This window comes from Dermacentor silvarum, chromosome 1 (assembly GCF_013339745.2).
Source record: "Dermacentor silvarum isolate Dsil-2018 chromosome 1, BIME_Dsil_1.4, whole genome shotgun sequence".
Taxonomy (NCBI): domain Eukaryota; kingdom Metazoa; phylum Arthropoda; class Arachnida; order Ixodida; family Ixodidae; genus Dermacentor; species Dermacentor silvarum.
Window position 1 is genome coordinate 362135845 of NC_051154.1, and position 23480 is coordinate 362159324.

Sequence of the window (23480 nt, forward strand, 5' to 3'; positions counted from 1 at the left end):
GTGTCCATTTTCTAAAAGAGGCATGACGGCAGAGGAGACCTGTTTAGACAGAACATTCTGTTGCAAGCTTGTGGATGGGGAGCCGCAGCTGAAGGTGTCCCACGCCTATTACTACCAGTACAGGGCCTGCTGGCAGTCACAGGACACAAGTGGTGCGACTTCGTCATTTATACAGAGCACACCACCCCAGGACATGACCTGCATGTTCACAGGATCGACTTCGATGAAGAGTTTGGAAAACCTTTATGCTCCCGGGACTGCTTTATTTTTATGAGAGGCTCTCATCCCAGAGGTCCTGACAGAAAGAATAAAGCGCACCGGGAAGCTACACTTGGTAGGAGCAGGTCATGTCCCATATCGCTCTTTAAACAGGGCTTTCATTTCAGTGAGCTCACTGGTGACCTGAGAATGACAATTCGCCGCCTGACATGAAGACAGCAGCTGCTTGAGGTGTCATTGCTGTTCCTCTAATACTGAAGATTGTACGCCATTGCAGCGATGGTGGATTTGGACAACTTCGAGACTGAGTGAATAGCCAGAACCTGCACATCCAACGAGCTCCTAGTTGGCGCGAGCATTAGTGTACAGCGACAACTGCTACATTGATGGCACCCGCTGTTGAATTTTCTTTGTTTATAAACGGCTCTTTCAGAGCCACCTCAGCGATGCATTGGCGAGTTTCGCAAGTCTGATACTCCGTCCTTGACCCTCTCCATCTGAGAAATAAAAGGGTGCATTTTTGCCTGCATTTGAAGCCAGCCAACTGAAGTGCAGGTTTATGCAGATCACTTAGCAAGCACCTACTGGATAAGAGCATGTGAGGGAGCAGCAAACTCTTTGCACGAGAAAAATCCATGGACATTATTTAGGAACACTTCTGGGTCAACCAGTGAAAAACGTTTATTTAGCAGAAACACAACTAATCAACGCACAAATGAAAGGCGAACTTCATAACACATAGCTGGCCATTTCATTTATATAACGTAAGAGAGAATTTCCAATACAATCAGGGCAACACTTGACTTCAGTCAACCAAGAGAACAGGCTGGCTTCAGAAAGGAATATTCTACGATGGATCACATCCATGTCATCCATAAGGTAATCGAGAAATCTGCAGAGTACAATCAACCTCTCTCTATAGCTTTCATAGATTATGAAAATGGATTTGATTCAGTAGAGATACCAGCAGTCATAGAGGCACTGCGTAATCAAGGAGTAGGGGAGGCATACGTGAATATCTTGACAAATATCTACAAGGATTCCACAGCTACCTTGGTTCTCCACATGAAAAGTAGAAAGTCGCCTATCAAGAAAGGGGTCCATGCATAGAGACACAATTTCTCCAATGCTATAGGTGACCCGTAAAATAGCAAGAAATTGTGGGATGCGCAGTCTGCTAGCTGCTCCTGGTTCGAGTCGGCGCAACCACCGCCACCATTTCGCCGTTGAATTGGAATGATGCGCTTGCAGTCCGTTCTTCTTTCTGGGTTTTTACGTGCCAAAACCAGAGGGCTCCGGATTAATTTTGACCACCTGGGGTTCTTTAACGTGCACTACAACGCAAGCACATGGGTGTTTTCGCATTTCACCTCCATCGAAATGCGGATCCCGCGAGCTCGTGCTCAGCAGCGCAAACGCCTTAGCTGACTGAGCCACTTGAGCTTGCAGTCCCGCTTTGTCCCACTCAAAGATTACCCGGTTGCAGGTGCCTAGCAAAACCATCGTCGGCTGTTCAGCTGTTGACTACTCAAATTCAAGTGTTAAAGGTGAACACATGTAACTACTGCCTTGCAGCAACCCTTGCGGAGTCCCCTGTGCACAAGCATCAGAGGAATGGCTGCCACTTCCAAAAACGTAACAAGGCACAGACCATCCGCGAACAAAAAGAAATTGAACGCACAGTGACACTTATCAGGCGGCACGGAATGATTCCCCCAAGATATTTCTTTCTCTAACATTGACTCAGGCAACCAGAACTATTTCAGTACTCGCATGCACATATAAATGTATTATGAAACGAGGTTTTACGGCACGAATTTAAGCGAGACACTGCGAAATACATACATAATACTCGTAACCAACTAGCCCTCCTTAGCTCCTTCAGCACATATAGAGATAATGCGCAGCCGTAATATGACGGCGATACGACCATTGTAGAAAAAAGCGAGAACGTCCAACTACGTACTATTTCAAATGAACCTATAGTTTCGACCGAGAAATGCCGTTGACAGCGCACAATGTTATCATTTTCAGCGCTAGCTACGCCGTTATACCGACAATATCGGTTTTTAGCTACAATCACAGAACAGCATCCATCGCTGTAGCCATCGCCTCAGGAGCCGATTTTCTAAGTAATTCTTCTATACGCTTGATAAATTACCGGATAACGATAACCTGTGTGACTGACCCACAGGCAGAGCAGTCAGTGACGGTGTGTCCAAGCAACAGCAAATGTCGTAGAGCTAAACCTGGCAGAAACAAAAAAGGCCGCCGAAACGAAAACCAGAGTTCCTTTATGAATAAAAGCGTATCCTTGCCTTTCTTGGATCGGCATCGTCGTGCCCAGAGTGAACTGAAACCTAGAAATCAGCTGCCTGAATGGCACGACATTGCTGGTCGAGAAAGCGGACGGAAAGCTTCGCATGACTGACAGTTGAAACTACTTTGGAAACTGTGTGCCAGAGGGGTAGGAAGCTCCGTGCGTAATAAGGAGCGTCAGGCGACCGTGGAATCTGTCAAAATGATAGGCAGGTGTGGGGTGTTTGGGGGATACAAGCAGCTACTATCGCATGTAGTTCAGCAAGTGCAGGATCTGTAATCGAGAGGACTTCTCTATGGAGAATAGCATAGCTGCCCGAAAGAACTACTATGGCAGAGCCGAGTGAGGAGACGCTAGCGTCCGTGTAGTAGAAATGACGGTTTAGATGAGTGCGGATGAAATGCTGAAAATAGCGGATTCTAGCCGCGTGGCGTTGTGCGTGCATACACGGATTCATGTTGCGAGGTAATGGCGCGATGCGTAGAAGTGCCGCGCACGATGACGAAAGTGCTGTAGAGGTGGTGGAGGGGGACCTGGAGACAGAAGCCGACATAGGCCAGGATGTGGCATCCCCAAGTGGTGGTGCTCAGGCGCAGTTCCCGATTGCGACGGTGAGCGAAGAGCTGAGCTAGGCACTGATTGGGAGGCCCAAACCGATTTTTGTTGCTTTGCGTACGAGTGCATCAAGGCGATTAAGGTCCTGTTGGCGAAGAGTTGAGCAAGGGAGCTGGTAGCGATAGCGAGATAGAAGGAGTGCGTCACGAAGACGAAAAGTTCAGATTCGCGTAGGCCACTAACACGGTTAGTGACGCGACGCATTAGGTGTAAGAATTTGTTCCCCTTGCTGGAGAATGTGCCGGATTGCGGAAGAGGCTCCACCATCGGCATGGATGTGGAGGCCGAGAATTTTTATGGATTTTACTAAAGGAACGGGATGACGATCCAGTAGTAGTGCTAGGGGAGGGGGTTGCCATCGCGGATGGTAGACAAGGAGGAGAGCAGATTTAGCGGGTGAGCAAGAAAGCCCGATTGTTTTGGCGGCAGCCAAAGCGATAGCAAGGGCGTCCGTCTTGTATGTATCCCGGCAAACCTAGATAAGACCAGATGGTTATGTCATCTGCATAGATAGTATAGCGGATGGAGGTTAACGGTTCGAGGGCGGGGTGAACGATGCACATGGCGAGGTTGAAGAGCAGAGGAGAAAGAACTGAGCCTTGCGGTATACCGCGCTAAGGGTGCGAATATACGGATGATGTCGGGGCATCGGCGAATTGTAGGGAGTAGAAGCGACCGCGTAGGAACGAGCGAACGTAATGTACATGTGAGCGCCGCAGCCCGTGCGAGCAAGTTCCTGCAACATTGGATTGTGTGTCACATTGTCGAAGGCTTTTGAAAGGGCCAGAGAGAATGTCATGTTGGATTTGTAAAAGTGCATCTTCGCGATAGCCAATGAGAGTAGGAGGTAAGTAAGATGTATTCTCTAAGAAACGCTGAAGATGGCGAAGTACTAAGCGCTCCATGAGCTTACCGATGCAGGAGGTGAGGGAGATAGGTCAAAGGGATGCAAGTGTGGTGCCAAGAGAAAGGAAGCTCAGTCAACGATGGCAAGAAAAACTAGGTGGGGTGATGAAATTGGGAAATTTGCAGGAAGAAATTGGAATCAGCTAGCGCAAGACAGGGGTAACTGGAGATCGCAGGGAGAGCACTTTGTCCTGCAGTGGACATAAAAATAGGCTGATGATGAATTAGGTTGGAATGTACACCCGTGAGAAAATGTATACGGAACACGTGGCAAACTGCATGGACACTCCTTCTGGTGTCGGACTACTACTGTCGAGAGTCGCGCCAAAGCAGGGTGTGCATGCGCGTCCCGTCATATCTTCCGGCGTGCCATATTGCATTTCCTTGAGGGATTGCGGTGCTTGTCGACTTCGCTTTCTTTGCTTCGTCACATCTGCGCCGCTGTTTCAGTGCATGGCTGCGGCAGAAATGGCTAGCACGTCTATCGCACATTGGATTCATTCGAATGTCATGTGGCTAACAGCTTCCACTGGCGCCTTTTGATGACTCAAGCAGAATACCTTACTCCCTACGGCGGCGCTATTAATAGGAAACGCTTCCAACATTCGCTGCCACATAATTAATAAAGGTTTTGCAATTGACGGTGTTTGTCGCCCAAATAGAGAGCGACTGAGTATCAATGGTGCCTGTATCTGCCACTTAAAGTCTAAGGGAATGGAGCCACAGTACAACTATTAGGTTCGAAAACTTTAACGAAGCCGAGAGGAAGTAATGCATGTGCAAGTCTCCCAAGACCACTTCGGAAACACTGCCATGGCCAAAAATAACAGTGCAGCATGCCACATGCTGCTGTAGAGTTTAATTCACATCTTACCCTAGAAAGTAGATTAATTTGTGTAAATGGCAAAGGAGACAACCGGCAGATTTGGAACTTCAGAATTAGCTAACGTGCTATGGTTGCATTAAGATACTATAATGTTGCTACTCTGTCACACTTCACCTGCGCGACAAAGGACACTGATTGAAAACCATGCTTCCATACGTGGCAGAAAATATTGGAAGCGTTTCCAATTATATACTGCCACAATAAGAAACAAGGCATTGTGCACGATTCATCAAAAGGCACGAGAAAAGTCAGCAGTCCGCGCGATAACAGAATTGAAATGGGCTATGGTCAGACGATCCAGCTCTGCCGCATGCACTCAGCAGTGAAACAGAGGCGAGGATATGACGGAGCAGAATAAGTGGCACCCCACTGAAGTTTAGTCGACGAGCAGCATAACCTCACCAGGAAAGCAATACAACACTCCGACAGATATGACGGGATGCGCATGCCAACCACCGATTTGGCGCGACTATCAACAGTAGGTGCACCAGAAGGCACGTCGACGCAGTCTGGCACATGCTTCCGTGGTCCGTATACTTTTGCTCACGAGTGTACTATCAGATTTGACCAATCCATGCATATCACAGTATTCCAACTATCTAGCCATGCTTGTACTAATGATCTTGGTGAGAGGCCACATTTGAAGCTTAAAATTCCATTTACCACAGATGCTTCTTACAAGAGGGGATTCTTGAAGTTGCTTAAATAGGCATATGTGTGAAAGATAGCATCTGCTATGTCTGCCATGGTAATTGGATAGCCAGAACCAAGCAACTGAAATTCGTTTATGCGCCTTATGACACGTTCAATGTGCACACGTGCTCTGGCTATTTTCCTTGTTTTGAACACATTATCAGCACTCATCTGTCCCTGTGAGGCATTGTTAAAAGGGGGTATGCGTATTTTACACCCTCGGGAAGAAGATCAGCTACCTTGAAACCCTTGTCAACCATAATGGCGTCACCAGGCTCAAGGAGGCTCAGGAGATTGCTTTTAATAACCATTTCCCGGTCTGATACGGACCCGCCCCAGGTTTTCGAAACAAAGGACACATATCCATCAGGTGTTGAACAGACCAGGACCTTGAGGGTGTTACCATGCTTGTATGTGGAAAATGTTGGTTTTTGTGCATCCATGGAAGACGGTGTTTGAAGCCTGATTTCCGTACAGTCAATAACAATACGCGTGTCATCAAATTCTGAGAAATGTCTCGGAATATAACGTCGAACCTCGGACAGAGATGGGAACCGAGTAATCTTCCGCAAGGCTTTCTGTAAAAACAGAATCCACTTAGAAAGTATCTTGCTAAAGCTAGAGACAGTGATGCCAAAGTTCCGTGCAACTTCTTTCACAAGCATTCCCGTGCGAAGTCTCACAAGGACCATCAAGAACTCTTCTGCTCCTCTTAGTGCCCGAGAAGGTCCTCTGGTGACTTGTGGCATTGCAGAGCTAAAGGCCTTGTATAGTCCTTCGAAGAGAACGTACGATGGCAGACCAGTGTAGTACTGGCACTCACTTGGTTGCCATATCAGATTAACCGAAAGGAACCTCTCTCGGCTGCTTTCATAGCGCTCCTTTCCAGTAGTGAGCCAGCTTCTGCGACTCTGCTAGGGCTGTCCGTGTTTGCTCCAGGTCCTTCTGTAGCGCGTTGGCCTGACACACCACTGGAATGTCTATCAGGGCCTCTGCAGCCTCTGGAAGAAAACAAGTGAACAGAAAAATTAAGGTGTGCCTTCTTAATGCTTCTTTAGTATATGCCTACATTATGCAGAAGGCGGAATGTGCATGATGTAGCACTCAGTTAAGGCAAATGTAGTTCAGGCGAGGTATATTAAGGGAAAGAAGCATCTAGTGGCAAACAACTACATAACGCAAATTATGGGTTTTCTTGCACACAGCAAGCACACCTTTCCACGAATTCAGGGTGGGTAATGTGCAAATGGCATGAGACACTGCAACTATGTGTGTCGCCTTCCAGTATGAAAATGGAATACTTTATGGGATTTCTCCAAATGTAAACATGGAAGTTACATCTCATGCATTGTAACAAGAATTTCAAGAGTGCTATATTAACACAGCTTTAAACATTTCCCTGCTCTCAACAGAGTCGCAGTGCCTGTGTCTCTTTACAGAGGCAAGCATATAAGCAGGATTAAGTTGTAACTACATGTCATATTCAAATTAAGCACACTTACCATATTCTGCTTTTGAGTACCGTGGACGGTGTGCACCTGTTGAGGGGTCCAAGAAAGAAAAAAAAACAAATGGCTTTACATGTCCTCATTCACAAATGCATTGTGACATCTCACCGGAGTCTCCAGCTTCTAGACTGCTGTCCTCTGGTTCGCCAGGAACTGGATCATCCTCGCAAACTGCTGTTCCCACACCCCCCAAAAATTGTTACATGGATATCGTAAGGATCAACATGTAAACCTTTTAGAGCACCACCTTGTTTAGGCATGCCATACGGTTTCCCGTTCAGAAGTAGCTTGTGATAAAGGTAAATGTAACAGTTGGAAAGCAAATGAAATATAGTACAGCGGATCTCTTATGATGAAGTTGAAGTGAATAAGAAATTCCTTCACCGGCGCTTTTTTTGTTATATCTAGATTGAAAATATACTTTATAGTAGCAAGAAATCTGTACCACTACAATACTTTAACCTATTGTTTTTTTACTATGAGTGGGCCCATCTGTAATGATAGGGCTTTCAATGCTTCCACGACTGTTATTGTGGTATGATCACGATATGTACTGGAGATAGTCTCCTGCGTTTTCACTTCACGCTTAGTTGCACCATGCAAAGAGCTACATTCTAGGTCATTTATTGAAGCTCGTTGTTCTTTCTTTTAAAGGCAGTCGACGAAGCCAAACCAAGGGCTGGATAGCGCACGGATCCTCACAGCCCCGAACCTCTACACTACACAAATCAAATGTAGCATAAAAGTATCGAGCTGTTCTTGTTAAAAAAGCATGCATACGTGGCTTGTAATGAACAAAACGTGAGAAGCCTTTTGTAAAGTCTACAGCAGATCTTACGACAACGGCACAGAAAGCCAGGGTACATGACTACTCAAAGTACTTGGAAGCCGCTGCTGTTTAACAGTCTTGCATATCCTTTTGTTAAAGTGCCGGCAAGTAAAACTTCTCATAGCTTTAGATTGTCTTCTAACAATAACTACAGAAACAACTGTGTCGAATAGTAACTTATTTACTGAAACATCAATTAGTGCTTATCCGACACTGTCAGGCTCTGCTGAAGCAATACCTGCCAAGGGCAAGATGTGCATTTATGTTGTAGGTTTGGAGAATGTAACTGTAACTTACTTGCAGCATGCAATGGCACTGACTCGGCACTGTTGGGTACTGCTTTGGCAGCGCCTGTAAAGGACAAGACGCAGATAAACTTTGCAGATTTGTACAGAGTAATTTTGATGGCAACTTGCTGCTGCGCTTATCGATACCTAGGCACTGCCAGGTGTCAGTATGGTGGAAGATACATAAACTAGACAGTCATTCATTGGTTATATATACAATGTGGGCTTCCTTACTCATCTGAAGCTAATGCAGTGCACATTTTAATCATTACTTAGAAAATCTCAAGCACGTACAACTGCAATCAGTAATGATGATTCACACACATTTACGCTTCCATCCTGGCAAAGACGACCAGATATACATGATGCTACTTCCTGCTTGAACCCCGTAGCGCAATAACAAAGTTCAGACATTTAACCTAACAGCCCCTCATTGAAACCAAGCGCTTCTGCTTGATTTAAATTTTTTTGTATGCTACACAGCATTGATCTTAACATGGTGCGAATAAGACACAACGGCCACCTACATTGAGGGCCGTTGCTGCAAGATTGGCAGCATCTGCACGAGAAAAAAAAGTATACTCAGCGACGATGCACTTTAAATCAGGGCCTCACATTTATTTTTTGATAACCTCAAACTCGGCATCATACATGCAGTTACACTTACGATTTATATCACCGTAATGAAAAAGGTCCCGTACCTTGTCTTCTCGAGGCCCGTTGCTGCCGAGGAAGAACGCCGCTGCGCGCCGGCCGGTACGTGAATATACTCGGCACATAGTCCGGATCCGATGGCACTCGCGACGGCTCCCCTGTGGTAAAAAAATTAATCTCCTCGTCCACATTGCTCTACAGTGGAGTATCTTCCTTGAAACCCTGGCGAATACAGGCAAGCAACTTGTCAGAGCGAAAAACACCTGCTACCGCCGGCGTATTGCGGAACAAACCGACAGCCATTTGAAGTTTCAGCAACGGCCTCGGAGCGTTCAGTGTTAGCTAGAAACTTGTCGCTTATGCCAGCGTTATCGAAATCGCACAAATGTGATATAGCCTTGGAGAAAAACAAAAAAAGATTTGCCGCACATCAGTGCTGTCACAATGAAGAGCATTACGCAACAGTTCGCGTGCGAAAACAACGTCGATGAAGCAAGGACAAACATACGTACCTTTGTAGAAGTGGTTGCTGCAGATTCGTGCGTTCTTCGACGGCTTCCACGGTTTCCCATCATGGTTGACACGGCGTACTGCAGCGATCCATCTGTTTCGAAGTTGTTTGTGGAACTTCTCCGTAGGGAACCGAAAAAATCGAACATCGTTTTCAGCACTACGCCGGTTTGTGCAACCTACAGCAGAGCAACTGTCCGGCATGAGGCTCGTCGCAAACGCTGAGCCTCTCGCTTCAGCACTCGTTCACGGAGATGATTTCGTCGACAAAACGGCTTCGAATCTACCCCACGAACTGGTTAAGTGCCCCGTACACGCTGAAAATGTTCCTCAAGCTCAGCGCCTTTGTCAGAAGGTAGCAGCACAACATGGAGGATCATACACTCGCCTCGCACGCCTGCCCTGCGAAAATGGCATTGCAGCTTGGCAGCACCTGGGAACGAGGGTACGCGCATGCGCATAGCTGAATAGGAAAAAGGTCCATTTTAGATTGCCGTTGGTTCGTGTAACTTGTACATCTAGCAATGGTAACCGATCCGTTTTTTTTTGTTCGCGCTCCGACGTGAACTGTAGATTCGGGTCTATGGAATTTAAATGGCTCTGCAGGTTTTCGACTTGCGACTCCTTCACGATACAGAAGCAATCATCCATGTACCTGAGGAAAACTTTTGGCTTCGGGGAAAAAGTACTCAGAGCTCTGTCTTCTATATTTTCCATAGTTAGGTTAGCCATGGTGACGGAAATTGAGTCCCCTATGGGAGTTCCTTTCACCTGCTTGTAGTAGCTGCCTCGGAAGGTGAAGTAGGTATTTGATAGGCATAGCTCGAGAAGGTGGCAGATCTCGTCTACACTCAAGGGGGTCCTCTCGTCGAGTGTGTCGTCGCGTTCCTGGGCATCCCTTGTTACCGATATAGCTAACTGAATGGGTACTCTGGTGAACAAAGAGATCACATTAAAAGAGACCAGGCATTCATCATCTTCGAGGCGTACATTTGATATGAGCTTGATGAAGTTTTCGGGGTTGCGCACGTGGAATGCTGTCCTTTCGGTGAGTGGTGATATAATCTGGTGCAAGTATGAGGATAGTGATCGAAGTGGGGAGCATGAAAAGTCTACGATTGGCAGTAAGGGGATTCCAGGTTTATGGAGTTTTGGCAAGCCGTAAAAGGCTGGTGCGGACCCGTTCCTGCACATTAATTTTAGATAAAGATTTCGAGAATTTGGGTGGTTTCGGAAAATTTCGACCACAGTCTTATTCAGTACTGATTGGGTCCTTGTTGTGGGGTCCTTTTTTTAATTTTTCGTAGTCTAGGCTGTTAAGGAGGGTGGACGCCTTTTCCTCGTAGTCCTGCATGTTTAACATGATGGTTGAGGTTGAGTTGCCCTTGTCCGCTGGTAGAATTACAATGTCCCCATCTTCCCTCAGTAATCGCAGCGCTCTTGTTTCGTCAGACGACAAGTTTCTTTCTCTTCAGCGGTTGTTATTGCATCTTATTATGCCTATTGCTTTTATTCTGAGTGGTTCCCGGACTTTAGGGTCCAGCTGCTGGATGCCGCTCTCGAGGGCGGCGACAATCTTGGGCAGGGGGAGGTTATCTGGGGTGACGTTGAATTTATGACCGTTTGCCGGGACTGAAGTCTCTTTTGTTGTGAGTTTTCGCGAAGATAAATTCGTTACTGTGTGCCTGTCCAACACTCCTGGTTTTTCGTTTTGCTTGATTAAAGAAGAGAGTTTTTTTCTTCTGCGTTTCACGGTGTTTCTTTTCCTCTGAGGACGCAATGGTCTTCGCAAACGAATCAATTGATGAAAAAAGATGGGGTACCTTGTGTTCGAGCTGTCTTCTGGCGAAGAACGCGTCGACTTCTTTCTTCCTAATCACTGTGTGGCACTCGTGTATCCGCGCTGTCACCAGTCTTTGCTGAGCCTTGTTGATGATGTCCCGGCCTTCCGCTGTGTTGATAGGTTAGCGCAGCTGGAGACTTCGTGGAACGATATTTTGGTCTTCGCATTTCCGGTTGAAGTCTAAGTGGGGCTTGAAGGTGGAGATGCCTTTCAGGGCTTTGATATAGTTCTTTGCAAGTTGCACTGCCTCTTGTGCGAAGTCTGCAGGTATAGACTTGAAGCTAAACATTTCGACAGAATTACCTGTCTGGTTGGGAAAATTGATTACGACTTAGAGATTGACTCCAACCAAATAAGAAAATTTACTAGCCCGATGTTTCGAAACCAATTCGGCTCCTTCTTCAGATCAAAAGAAAGAAAGGAGAACGGTTCTCAACGAACTCAAAAGGAACGGCTATACAACGGAATTCATTCGAAAAACAACCCGACAACAAAAAAGAAAAAAAAAACAAACTACGAGACTTCCAACCGTTGACTCCCCCTCGACCACAGAAACGAGTGTCCATCCCATACGTCAAAAATACCAGCGAAGCTCTCAGCCGAATATTGAAAAAAGAAGGCCTCAAAGTCGCGCATAAACCGATGAACACTGAATATCCTCATTCCTAAACCAAAAGACCGCCCACCAGAAGAAAAAGCTCAAGGCGTCGTCTATAAAATCAGCTGTGCCGACTGTCCGGCGTCGTACATCGGGGAAACCAAAAATCTAAAAGAAAGAATCAGACAACATGAAAACGACGTCAGAACATTCAACCGAATACGCAGCGCCGTCGGCGAACATTCCGAAGACGCCGACCACAAGATTTCTTTCCAAGAAACCCAAATCCTTCACACAGAGACAAACTGGCGAAAAAGGCTACTACTCGAGTCTTGGTACATTCAGAACACGGCGGGTAATATAAACCGCGTGAAGGGCATTCTTCCTTCTTTGTAAGTTCATGGCCTTGCAGACGCGACGAAGAGAAGAAAGGACCCCCCCCCCCCCCCGCTCGAGGTCAGCAACACCAAAACAACTCGTCTCCCCCACCCCCCTGTCCCTCGTCAACGCATTCCCGCGACTAAAGGGCGCCCAGCATCGGTCAACCCAGCCGACCAGCGACGCCGAAGCCCCCCCCCCCCCCCCCACCCCACCTCCACCACCTATTTTGTCTGTCTAGAGCAGGTGCCCTGCCAAGTGTCTCCGCACCTTACGCTCTCTCCCCCTTTCTCTCCTTTGTTACGACGGACTTTTTAAAAGCGGCACACCGCCACCTCCGAAGAATACCCCCTGAAGAAGGAGCCGAATTGGCTCCGCAACGTCGGGCTAGTAAATTTCCTTATTTGGTTGGAGTCAATCTCTAAGTCTTAATCAATTTTCCCAACCAGACAGGTAATTCTGTCGAAATGTTTAGCTTCAAACCTGCCGGTGAGCATCCATTTATTTGCGAATGATAAACCTTTATGCGTGGCAGTAACACGTTATCGAGCCCTTTCGGCAGGCATACCACATCGGTCTGCCAACTCTTCCTTGTTGAAGGTCCGTTTTAGCGACATTGTTATCTTCCCGCTGCACGCCGCCGCGATTTTGGACCAGCCACCGCAAGCTAAGAAAGGCGAAGCGGAACAATCGGAGAACAATCGGCTTCCGACCTAAACGGATCGCGGGAGCATGGGCTCCAGCGGAGCGGCAAATGCGGCTGTCAGCCGCGGCAACGGGCTTTGGCCGAGGTAGATAAGGGCTACCAGATTATTTTGCCACGACTACCAACAGAACGCATCGTATCAAATACGGTGTTTTTGCACGGCGACGCTGGTGTTCGCCCGTTCCATGTGGAAGATTTTTCGGGACGCGCTTCAAGCTGTTGGTATGCTCTGGGGTGTCGTCGCCCTTGGAGCGTACCAAATCAACCATGTGTGGGCGGTGACGATGAACACAGGCGAAGCTTCCAAAAAGCTGGCTGCGCTAAAAGAGATGCAGGTGAAGGGGCGTCGCTGCCTGGTCATCGACCCGAAGGAACAACAGGTGAAGCTGCGCCTCCACTGGCTTCTGCATAGAGTGGAAGACCAGAACGTGAAGACGGCACTGGCTTCCTTCGGCAAAGTGACCGAGGGGACCCGTGAGCGCTGGCAAGTGGTTGGTGTCTCCGACAAGGGCTCGACGACTCGAGCAGTGCTACTGCAGCTGAAGACTGGGATGAAGGTCGACGACTTGCCCCACCAGATCCGCGTCGCCGGGAACTCGCACTTGTGGTCGCCCCGGGTCGCCCTATGCAATGTCTGCGCTGTAAGGGTTCTGGCCACATTAGACGAGAATGTAAGGTTCCTCGTTGCTCCAGATGCAGGCTTTTCGGCCGCGTCGACGCAGACTGTGCACGCTCTTACGCAGCAGCCGCTGGTTTGGCGGAGAGCGAACCGTTGACATCAGAACACATGATGGACGTCATCGAGGCGGAGGACGCGGCCAAGGGAGCCGGAAGCGGCAACGCGGCGGCAGAAGCGAGCGGGACGACCACCCCGACGAAAGGAGGACGGGATGATGTCCCTCCCCCGAGGAGCCAGCAGCAACTCTCGGGAGCGTGAAGGAGACCCCGGCAGAAAACGAGAGCCCCCAGCAGGCTACTGACGCTATGCAGGCAGCGGAAGACAGCACGACCCCCACCAACGCCACGTGGAAGGCGTCTCGGCATCGGTCAAGAGGTCCCTGCAGGAGGACGAGAAAGTCGACGGAGAGGCCGGCGGTGACTCTGAGGCTCCGCCCGCTAAGACGTTGTCCGGAAGGCGCTCGACCATCAAGCCTAAGACGAACCTGGAGGCCGACCGTAGGCCCGCCGCGAAGCCGACCCCAGACGAACTCGACCGACGGCCACCGGATGGCCACGGAGGCGTCTAGCGGACTGCGAGACGTAGAGTGCCTCGATGCCAGCACCGCCGTTTAGGGTGGAGACAACCCCGCTGGCGCCGCCATATTGAATCACACGAGCTCAGACTCAGCTACGCTTGCGTTCATAAATATTGTTACTCGCGGCGCACTTCCAAGTGGTTTGCCTTGATGAGGATTTTTTTATCGGTATCGCATCTGCACATCTTTATAACCAATAGCCGTTCACTCGTCGAAGGTCGAAGACGTAAATGTATGGCGCCGGGAACATGCCCCAAGTTGCCTAATTCAATCACATTTAATGTGCCGTGTGTGTGTTTGAGATACGCTCTATTTTTTGCGCTTCGATGCTTGGTATATAAGGTTTGCGACCCCTGTGTGTGGAAGTTTTTCTTTTTCGCTGTTGTATTTTGGTTTACACGTCAGGCCTCCTTTACCGTAGCCAGCCACTCGCGCACGACGGTTAGTTTCCCTTGCGTTGCGCGTGCTCTTCGCGTTCGTTGCAATTATTTGACGATATCTACGTGTAATTTTGCTTTCTTTTGCCCACAAAACTGTGTGCTGACAGGATTAAGCTGGTGTAAAATAACTGCGATGTGAAAATAAGGTTTAGTTAGTGCTGTAGAGAAAAATGTAACGTAACTTGTCTGTGTCAATCTTGCGTACTACTCACAAGAAACCAAACCTTGCACAAAATACATTTACTTAGTAATGTCTAGTACAGTCAATCATGAAAGAGATATTTACATGAAAAATTATGTACTGTGTGGCGCCTGAAGGTTATGTTGAAAGACTAGATCAAAAAAATTCGCAAGGTAGACTCGACACACACAATTTGGGATAGGGAGAGTTTTTTTTAAATTTATTCATTACATAGGGGGGGGGGGAGGTTCAAGTGAGTACATCATCCTTATTACACACAATATAAATCGAAAACAAGAAAACGCAACCGCAGGTAATATTAATCAAGATATCCAGCCAGAATACATCAACTACCATCGAATACGTCGCATCAGCCAAACACATCGATGGCGAGTACAGAACATTTTATAAATAACCATTAGAACACTGATAACTACTTTGAAAAAATAAACAACACTCCATACATATCGCGTACAAAAACCGTAAATGAAACTAAGACAGTCAAATACAGATTAGCAATGTTTTTCACTTCGAAAATATAGTCCATGAGATGTAGGGCTGTTCACTTTAACAAACGGCGCCAATCCTGTCGATTTCCCTCGTACTGGTCCTCTTCAAAGTGTTTTTAAGTACAAGTAAAACAACAAAAGTGATTATTGATATGGAAAATTGCCTTGTACATACAGAGAACCCATTACAGTGCTTAAAAATAAATTTTCGCAGAAGTAATGCTGTATTACCTCGCTTCACATGTTTCGAAGAAATGCACAGGCTACAACAGACACCATGCCAGAAAGCGCTGAAACATTTTGGTCCCATGATGCCCCTTAACTCTACTACACCTGGGCATACCGTCCACAGGCATTTAAAGAGCGTCACAGTACCCACTACGATCAGGAATGAGCACGAATGACCATCGGCTTACGAGAACCACGCTACAAATATATTCGTCTAAAAAATCAGCTATATAACGTAACAACCTGAGATCCGCAAGATATCTGCTTTGAAATCAGAGAAAGTCACAATGCTTCGCTAGCCACGTACACAACAGCCGCTCTCCCCAGAAGAAGCACTGCGTTCTTTAGTCCCAAATAACCAGTAGCGAAAAAATAAACTAAGGAAAAAAAAAGAAACAAGATACACACGATGTGTGCTTCCCGTGAAAAAGTAAAATAGGTGGTTTACATGACGATTTGTAGCTAATGTAAGACTATTTCGCGGCGAAGAATTTTCGTCAGTCCTTAAAATAAGGGTACTCCTCTCATAGACTGTGCCGATAAAAACGGCAAAAGCCTATTGTGATGATTATGTTGTGGGCGCAGGTCAGCCAGACGCACAAGAAAGCAACCAGAGACACAAAGAGACGTATTTATGACACGAACGGCACATGGGACGAATACGGGAACACGAACTATACAGATAAGCTGGATAAGTGTCACGCTCGAGCACTCACAACTCAAAACAGGAGTCCGGCCTCGGGGCGACGGCTCGGCGGACTTGGCTCTGACGGCGGTGGGTATACGGGCGGCGGTTGAAGCTCAGGATGGCTCCAGGACGTAGCCTGGTTCCGGAGCGTTAGCTCTGGGTCATAGCCCGAGCTCGGCAGCACAGCGCTGGGTTACCAGCCAGGACGAAGTCCAGCACAGCCGTGGGGTGAAGGCCGGGACGACGCCCGGTTCGGAGAACAGGACCAGGGTCTGGGTCGTAGCCCGAGCCTGGAAACACGGCAGCGGTCGTGCGAGCGGGGACGAGGCCCAGCTCCGCAGGACCCGCGTCGATGGTAGAAGCCGGGGCAGCGCCCGGTTTGTGGAACAGGACCAGGGCTCTGGGTCGTGGCCCGAGCCCGGCAGCACGGCAGCGGTCTTGCGAGCGGGGACGAGGCCCAGCTCAACAGGACCCGCGACGATGGTAGAAGCCGGGGCAGCGCCCGGTTCGCAGTGCAGGACCGGGATGCCGGGACGTGGGCCGGCGTTCGGTCCGCTCCATCTCGCTGCACTGCCCGTTCTGTCCGCCTGGCTGCCCCGTCGTTCCAGATGGTCTCTCCCGGCACGCGCACCGACCACGCGCACCAGCGACGCTCACTCCCGCGCTTTTCGGCCCCGCACGCCGAGCACAAGCACAGAAAAGCCCGCGCATTTCAAATATCGGTTCCGCACACCGATCACAAATATTAAGTTGTCGTCCTCCTACCACACCATGCGACGCGCGCTCGCGAACCATAGGCTACTCAGACAGCATCGGTGCAATGCTTAGTTCGTGAGCGAACGTAGGTACGTGAGCGAGGATCAGAGAATACTTTCTTATTTAAATGAAAAACACGGTGCGATAGTCTAAACTTTCTTGACAATTACCTCGCAAATGTAGGAGCTATCCGTTGCCTTCCAGTGATACCGCTTTACTTGGGCTTCCTATCTCTTCCTTTGCTTTGCGTCCCGGGGGAAGCGTAAACAACGAAGCCCTTTACGCGTCGATCCGGTGCCCTTGGGAACACAACAGCCCGTCATGTCGACTCGATGCACTTGACAAGCTTGCCATTCATGCGGCTGAACACTGTCCAGCAAGTAGAAACGTCAGCGAAGCATCCGCGCGCACTGTGTCTCGAACTAAGCACCGGCACCAAGCAATCGCAACCGCCCGCTGTAATTCAAGATGGCGTCGCAGCGAGAAAGCGGCGGTGCGGGGGCGGTCAAAGGATGGCACCACCCTAAACGGCGGCGCTGGCATCGAGGCACCCTAGCTAGACGTTAAGGTGAGCACCATGCTCCGGGCCTTCTCCCCTCCTTTTTGTATCCGTAGTGGCTTCCAACCCGTCGCTTAGCCTCGGCACGCTAAACGTTCGAGGTCTGGCCGCCAAAAGGAAACAGAGCCAGGTGTACCGACTACTAGTGGACCAAGACCTCGACGTTTTCGCCGTGCAAGAAACCATGGTAGACGGCGAGGAGGAGACCGGGAGCATGGTGCAAAGGTTCACGTATAAGTACTATGCCGCAGTGAGCCACGCCTTAGGGACATCGGCTGGGTGTGTATTGTTTGTGAAGAAGCTACCAGGGCTTGTCATAGAAGGTTACTTTTCATGCACTTCTGGTAGACTTGTCGTTTGTGACTTCAGCTATTGCGATGCCCACTGGCGCGTATTGTGCGTTTATGCGCCTAATACCGTAGAGGAGAGGGCAAATTTCTTTTGTAACGTAAGGCAACACCTCAGTGCAAACAAAATAATAGCCTGTGTGGGTGGTTTCAATTGCGCATTGAATTCCCAGGATAGGTCTACGCGACGCGTTGTTTATGACAAAAGCAGTGACATCCTGGCGCAGATTATAAGCGAATTTGAACTAGAAGACATCGCTGAGTGTTTTAGTGGTGACAGAGACATGAGGTACACTCACTTTCAGGGTGCAAGTCACGCACGATTGGACCGTGTGTATCTATCATACGATTTAGTAGATAAATGCCAGAGTTACGCAGTGACTGCAATATCGTTTTCTGACCACTGCCTGGTAAAATGCAGGGTGGGCCATAAGAAAGATCGAAAGAAATTTGTCCGGGAATTGTGGAAAATGAACGCTCAGCTTCTACGTGATGACACGTTTAACGAATTGGTAGTGACTGTTCTGAACAGTTCTGGAACAGACAATTCTATCAAGTTTGGCGAGGAATGGGAGTTGCTGAATCAAAGTATTAAAATGAAGGCTATCGAAAGGAGTAGTGTACTGCGATATGAAGAAAAGGCAAGAGAACAGGCTTTAAAAACACTTTTGAAAAAATTAGCGACGCTCGAATGCATGCAACCGGGTGCTTATAAAGAAGATGTGCGCTCTGTTAAGAAAAAATTGCCCGCCAATCCACCCTGTGAAGGTGGTTGGAAAGCGAAGCATTTTTACGCCACCCTCACGGTGACTGCGGCGCACTTGATATTTCACACACAACAACGTAACTTTAACCACGGCCTTTATTATTATTTACTTCACAACAATGTTCACTACTGCTTTATGATCGGTGTGATATACACTACTAGACTACCCCATAGTGGGGTAGTCTAGAAAATGAACCGAAGCAGTTACTAGGCTGGAAGGGTTTCGAATGACGTCAACCCTCTTTCAAGCAGCTGCATAAGCTTTGCAACAGCTGCAATCTAATCTTACGGACCGCGCCGAGCCTGTTTCCGTTGTTTGCTCGCAGCCCTTATCATCCATCATGTTGGCTCATCACTTTGAAGCTTGTTTTTGTGGTTTTTCTTGCGAAAACGAGTGCTTAGTTGTACGCTGAATGCCTGAATTCAAGTAAGCTATACTGCTATACCTGCAATTGCTAGCGGTTCGTCGGGATCGTTTTTTGATCACAACGACGGACACGACAGAACCCTTGGATGGTAGAGGTACAAAGCTTCGCTTTAAAAAACGCGAGGCGTTCGACGAAGAGCGCTATCGGGGTGCGCTCGTGCGCGCGAGAGCAGAAAGACTAGCGTGCAGGGAAATGCCTATGAAAAGAGCGCTGGGACTAGAAAAAAAGCACTTAAGACGCAAGCAGATTGAGGCTATCGAACACGACCCGGTGGTAGTAACCGATAACAATAACATAGGGAGAGCTTTTTTTGACCATTTTCAAAAGCTTTTCGCATTCAGGCCCGTCAATATGCAATGTTTCAAACACTTATTTTTGGAGCGAATGCCGCAACTGTCCAGTGAAGTTAAAGAGACGTTAGAACGGCCAATAACAGAACTTGAAGTGATGAAGGCTATCGAAGACCTGAACCCTGGTAAGTGACCAGGTCCAGACGGTCTTTGTGCCGCTTGGTACAAAACATTCAAAGACCACCTAGCCCCTAGACTAACCGCAGTTTTCAATGAAGCATACGAACTGAAAATGCTTCCACCATCCTCTGGCCAGTCCCATACAGTACTAATACCGAAAACAGGAAGAGACCGAAAAGCTCAAGCAACTTTCATCCTACAGACTCATAGCGCTGACCAACTGCGACTGCAAAATATTGATGAAGGTACTGGCACGTCGGGTGTAGTCAGTTATTATGGAAGTAGTCGGCCCGCACCAGACGTGCGGAATCCGCGGTAGAACCATTTTGACTAACATTCATAAGATGTATTGTCTGCTTGAGTGTTGTGACGCCATGTAGGATGCAGTAGCGATCCTCCAGCTGGACTTGGAGAAAGCGTTCGATTGCGTTTCGCATGAGCTCTTACTTACAATCCTGAAACATGCTAATTTTGGCCGCATAATCACTGAAGGGGTGACCATGGCGTACCGGAGCTGCTATACGGGACTTATAATTAATCGGACGTTGAGAGCCCCCATTATTGTGAAGCGCTCCGTTCGCCAGGGTTGTCCACTCAGCCCACTCTTGTTTTGTGGTTACATAGAAACTCTATGTCAGGCTATAATCCAAAATGATTACATTAACGGATTTCAACAGCAAGCAGGCAGAAGTCAAGTTATTGGCTTATGCTGACGATGTTGCAGTATGCTGGAAAGATACGCAGAGTGTGTTGAATACTGTTGCTATCGTCAGAAGGTTTGGTGAAGTCACTAATGGCTTCGTGAACTGGCAGAAATTTTCGGGTTTTTGGCATGGAAGGTGGGCGTCTACCCCCAGACCACTTTTCGAACGTAAGCTGGGTTACGACACCAGTTAAGTACCTTTGCGCACCCTTTGATGCCTACAAGGACACAAGCGAGTACTGGAAGGAGCGGACAAAAGAGATAAAAGAAAAAGCGGACAGATGGAAAGCCTGCCACTTGTCAATATTTGGGAGAGCTACTGCGTGCAATATGTTCCTCGTGACAAAAATCTGGCAGGTAATGCAGGTACAACAGTGCTCTCGGATTAATGTGCAGAAACTGCACCGCGTCTTCGCTGTTTTCGTGTGGGCATCAAGCTGGGAGCGATGGAGCCGAGATAATCTTTTCCGTTGTGTTAAGTATGGCGGTCTTGGGTTGGCGCACCTCTTCTTGCGTCAACTTGTTAACAGGTTCTTTTTCTTTCGCGATACAAATGACCAATTTTTTGCGCACCGTGATGCAAATGAGACTATCAAGATCACTTCCCGAGCTTGTTGTCGGTACCGAAACCATCACAGGTTCAGTACGTGGATTCTTCCGGGAAATTGTTGATAGTGTTTCCTCTGCGTGTTTGTTTTTCGAATGCATATTTGTGGACTGTAAAACGCAAAAATTTCTATAGTGATTTGTGTGATAGTATTTTGCTTGTACCCATGTACCGATCCGTGTACAGTGGAGGCCCAGGCGTTTTAAAAAGGGTTCGAAAGATGCCAGTGCAACCAGGCACCAAATAGTTCTTTAAATTACATACCGGTACTTTAGACGTTAAAACATTTCTAGAACAACGTAAGCTCTAGTTGCTACGGGGAAACAACTGCCTCATTTGTAAAAAACCGGAAAACATAGACCATGTCTTCATCCACTGTTGGGAGGGGGTATATTTCTGGGACGTATTGCAAAGGACTTTAAAAAAAGGAGCTACCGATAGATCCCCAAGGAATCAGGTTTTTGCCAATAGATGACGACGAAGAATTCCCGTATGATCTAACCATGCTTATGGGCCTCCACTGTCTATGGCGCTCGAGAATGGCGGCGTACCACTGTGACCCTGATGCCCGACCAGCGCGTGTATACTTCCGAGAATGCATGCATCGGTATGTAGAACTGTTGAAGTCACAACAGACTGTTCCCGAGTGGCTGTCTAGGGTTGAACCCCTGGCAGCACTCAAGTAATTTTAACACAACAACGTCATGCCGCAGTACCGGATGGCAACAAATGTGTATGTATTGCTGTTTTGAATAGTGTTCATGGAATTTTGTGTTCTTTGTCGAGGACTGGCAATAAAGAAGAAAAAAAGCGTCGGTGGATCAGTGGTGGAATACTCGCCTGCCACGCGGGTGGCCCGGGTTCGATTCCCCGCCGACGCAATTTTTCAAATTTTTTCTCCGCTTCTTGGTGTTTGACAAAGTGGAGTGCTCCTATTAATAAAGAACAACATGAAGAAGCAATTCGGTGCTACTACATAAAATAATTCCAAACTGTTTTGATTCCAAATTCTGCAATCCGCCTCCACGATTACTCGAAACATTTTCGGGCCCCTTCGAACTTCGCCTGTCTGTCAGGCTACGTCACAATAACCGCGATAGCTCCCAATCTGATATAACGTGTAACAGTGATCACGCATGATCAAACCGCACTAAAGAAAAATAATAATTTCTGATTTGACGCCTTTTCACCATTAGGCCTCTAATATTGGTCCCATGTTTTCTGGCTACGCCCACTTCGCCAGTCTGTCACGCGACCTCACAAAACCGCGAAAACTCACCACGCCAAAGTGACGTTTAAACGGGAAAAAATGCTACATTATGCCAAAGAAAACTGATTTTTTTTCTGAATAGCCAAAGAACGCCCCGTTCCGAAAAGAACAGAAGATGGCTGCCCGCCGATCGCTCAGTCCTTCGCTACTCGCACCTGCCGGTGAGCATCTACTTATTTGCGCATGATAAACCCTTTTCCGTAGCAGTAATACGTTATCGAGCCCTTTCGGCAGGCATACCACATCGCTCTGCCCACTCTTCCTTGCTGAGGATACGTTTTACCGGCATTGTTATCCTTCCGTTGCACGCCACCGCGATTTTCGATCAGCCACCGCAAGCTAAGAAAGGCGAAGAGGAACAATAGGAGAAGCCGGCACCAACCTCTTCATGCGGTTATATATTTTCACTGTGCTGACTCGGCCCCATCGAAACCCTCTCCACGAGAGCGTGCTCCTCGCCTCTTGTCAGCCAATTAGATAAGGAAAACCGCTGAGTGTAGTCAATGGTATTGGTTTTGAAAACGACAAAGGTGACCTCCTATAAACGAGGAGAGTGTTTGATTGGGTTGTTCAGACAACGCTGCGCGTCATTTCCCGATGCTTGCGTCGGTGGTTACGTAAATTTGTTGAGAGGAGTTTGCAATCAAAAGTGTTTGGAATCATTTTACGTTATAGCGCGCCTTGTTCCGCTAAGGAAACGCCCAGTCAAAGGCCAGCTATGTGTAAGTGAGAAATTGCGCGCGAGCGCATTGCCGGATACAGCGAGACGTTAAGCAATTTTCATTGGTATGCAAAGAGTGCGGTTCCACGGACTGAGCCTCGGCGTCGGTGGTTCAGTGGTGGAATAATCGCCTGCCACGCGGGTGGCCCGGGTTCGATTCTCGGCCGACGTAATTTTTCAAATTTTTTCTCCGCTTCTTGGTGTTTGACAAAGTGGAGTGCTCCTATTAATAAAGAGCAACATGAAGAAGCACTTGGGTGCTATTACATAAATAATTCCAAACTGTTTTGATTCCAATTTCTGCAATCCGCCTCCACGATTAGTCAAAACATTTTCGGGCCCCTCCCAACTTCGCCTGTCTGTCACGCGACGTCACAACAACCGCAATAGCTCCCAATCTGATATAACGTGTAAACACTGATTACGCATGATGAAACCGCACTAAGAAAAATAATCATTCCTGATTTGGCGCTCTTCACAATTAGCCCTGTGATATTGGTCCCATGTTTTCTGGCTACGCCTACTTCGCCTGTCAGTCACGTGACCTCACAAAACCGCGAAAACTCATCACGCCAAAGTGACGTGTACACGGAAAAAAT

General features: G+C 47.9%; 1 non-coding gene across 1 annotated transcript; it reads left to right on the forward strand.

Moving 5' to 3' along the window:
* Window positions 1-22982: 22982 nt before the first annotated feature.
* Trnag-gcc (transfer RNA glycine (anticodon GCC)) lies at window positions 22983-23053 on the forward strand. The gene has a single exon. It is a non-coding gene; the product is annotated as a tRNA-Gly (tRNA).
* The last annotated feature ends 427 nt before the right edge of the window (window positions 23054-23480 follow it).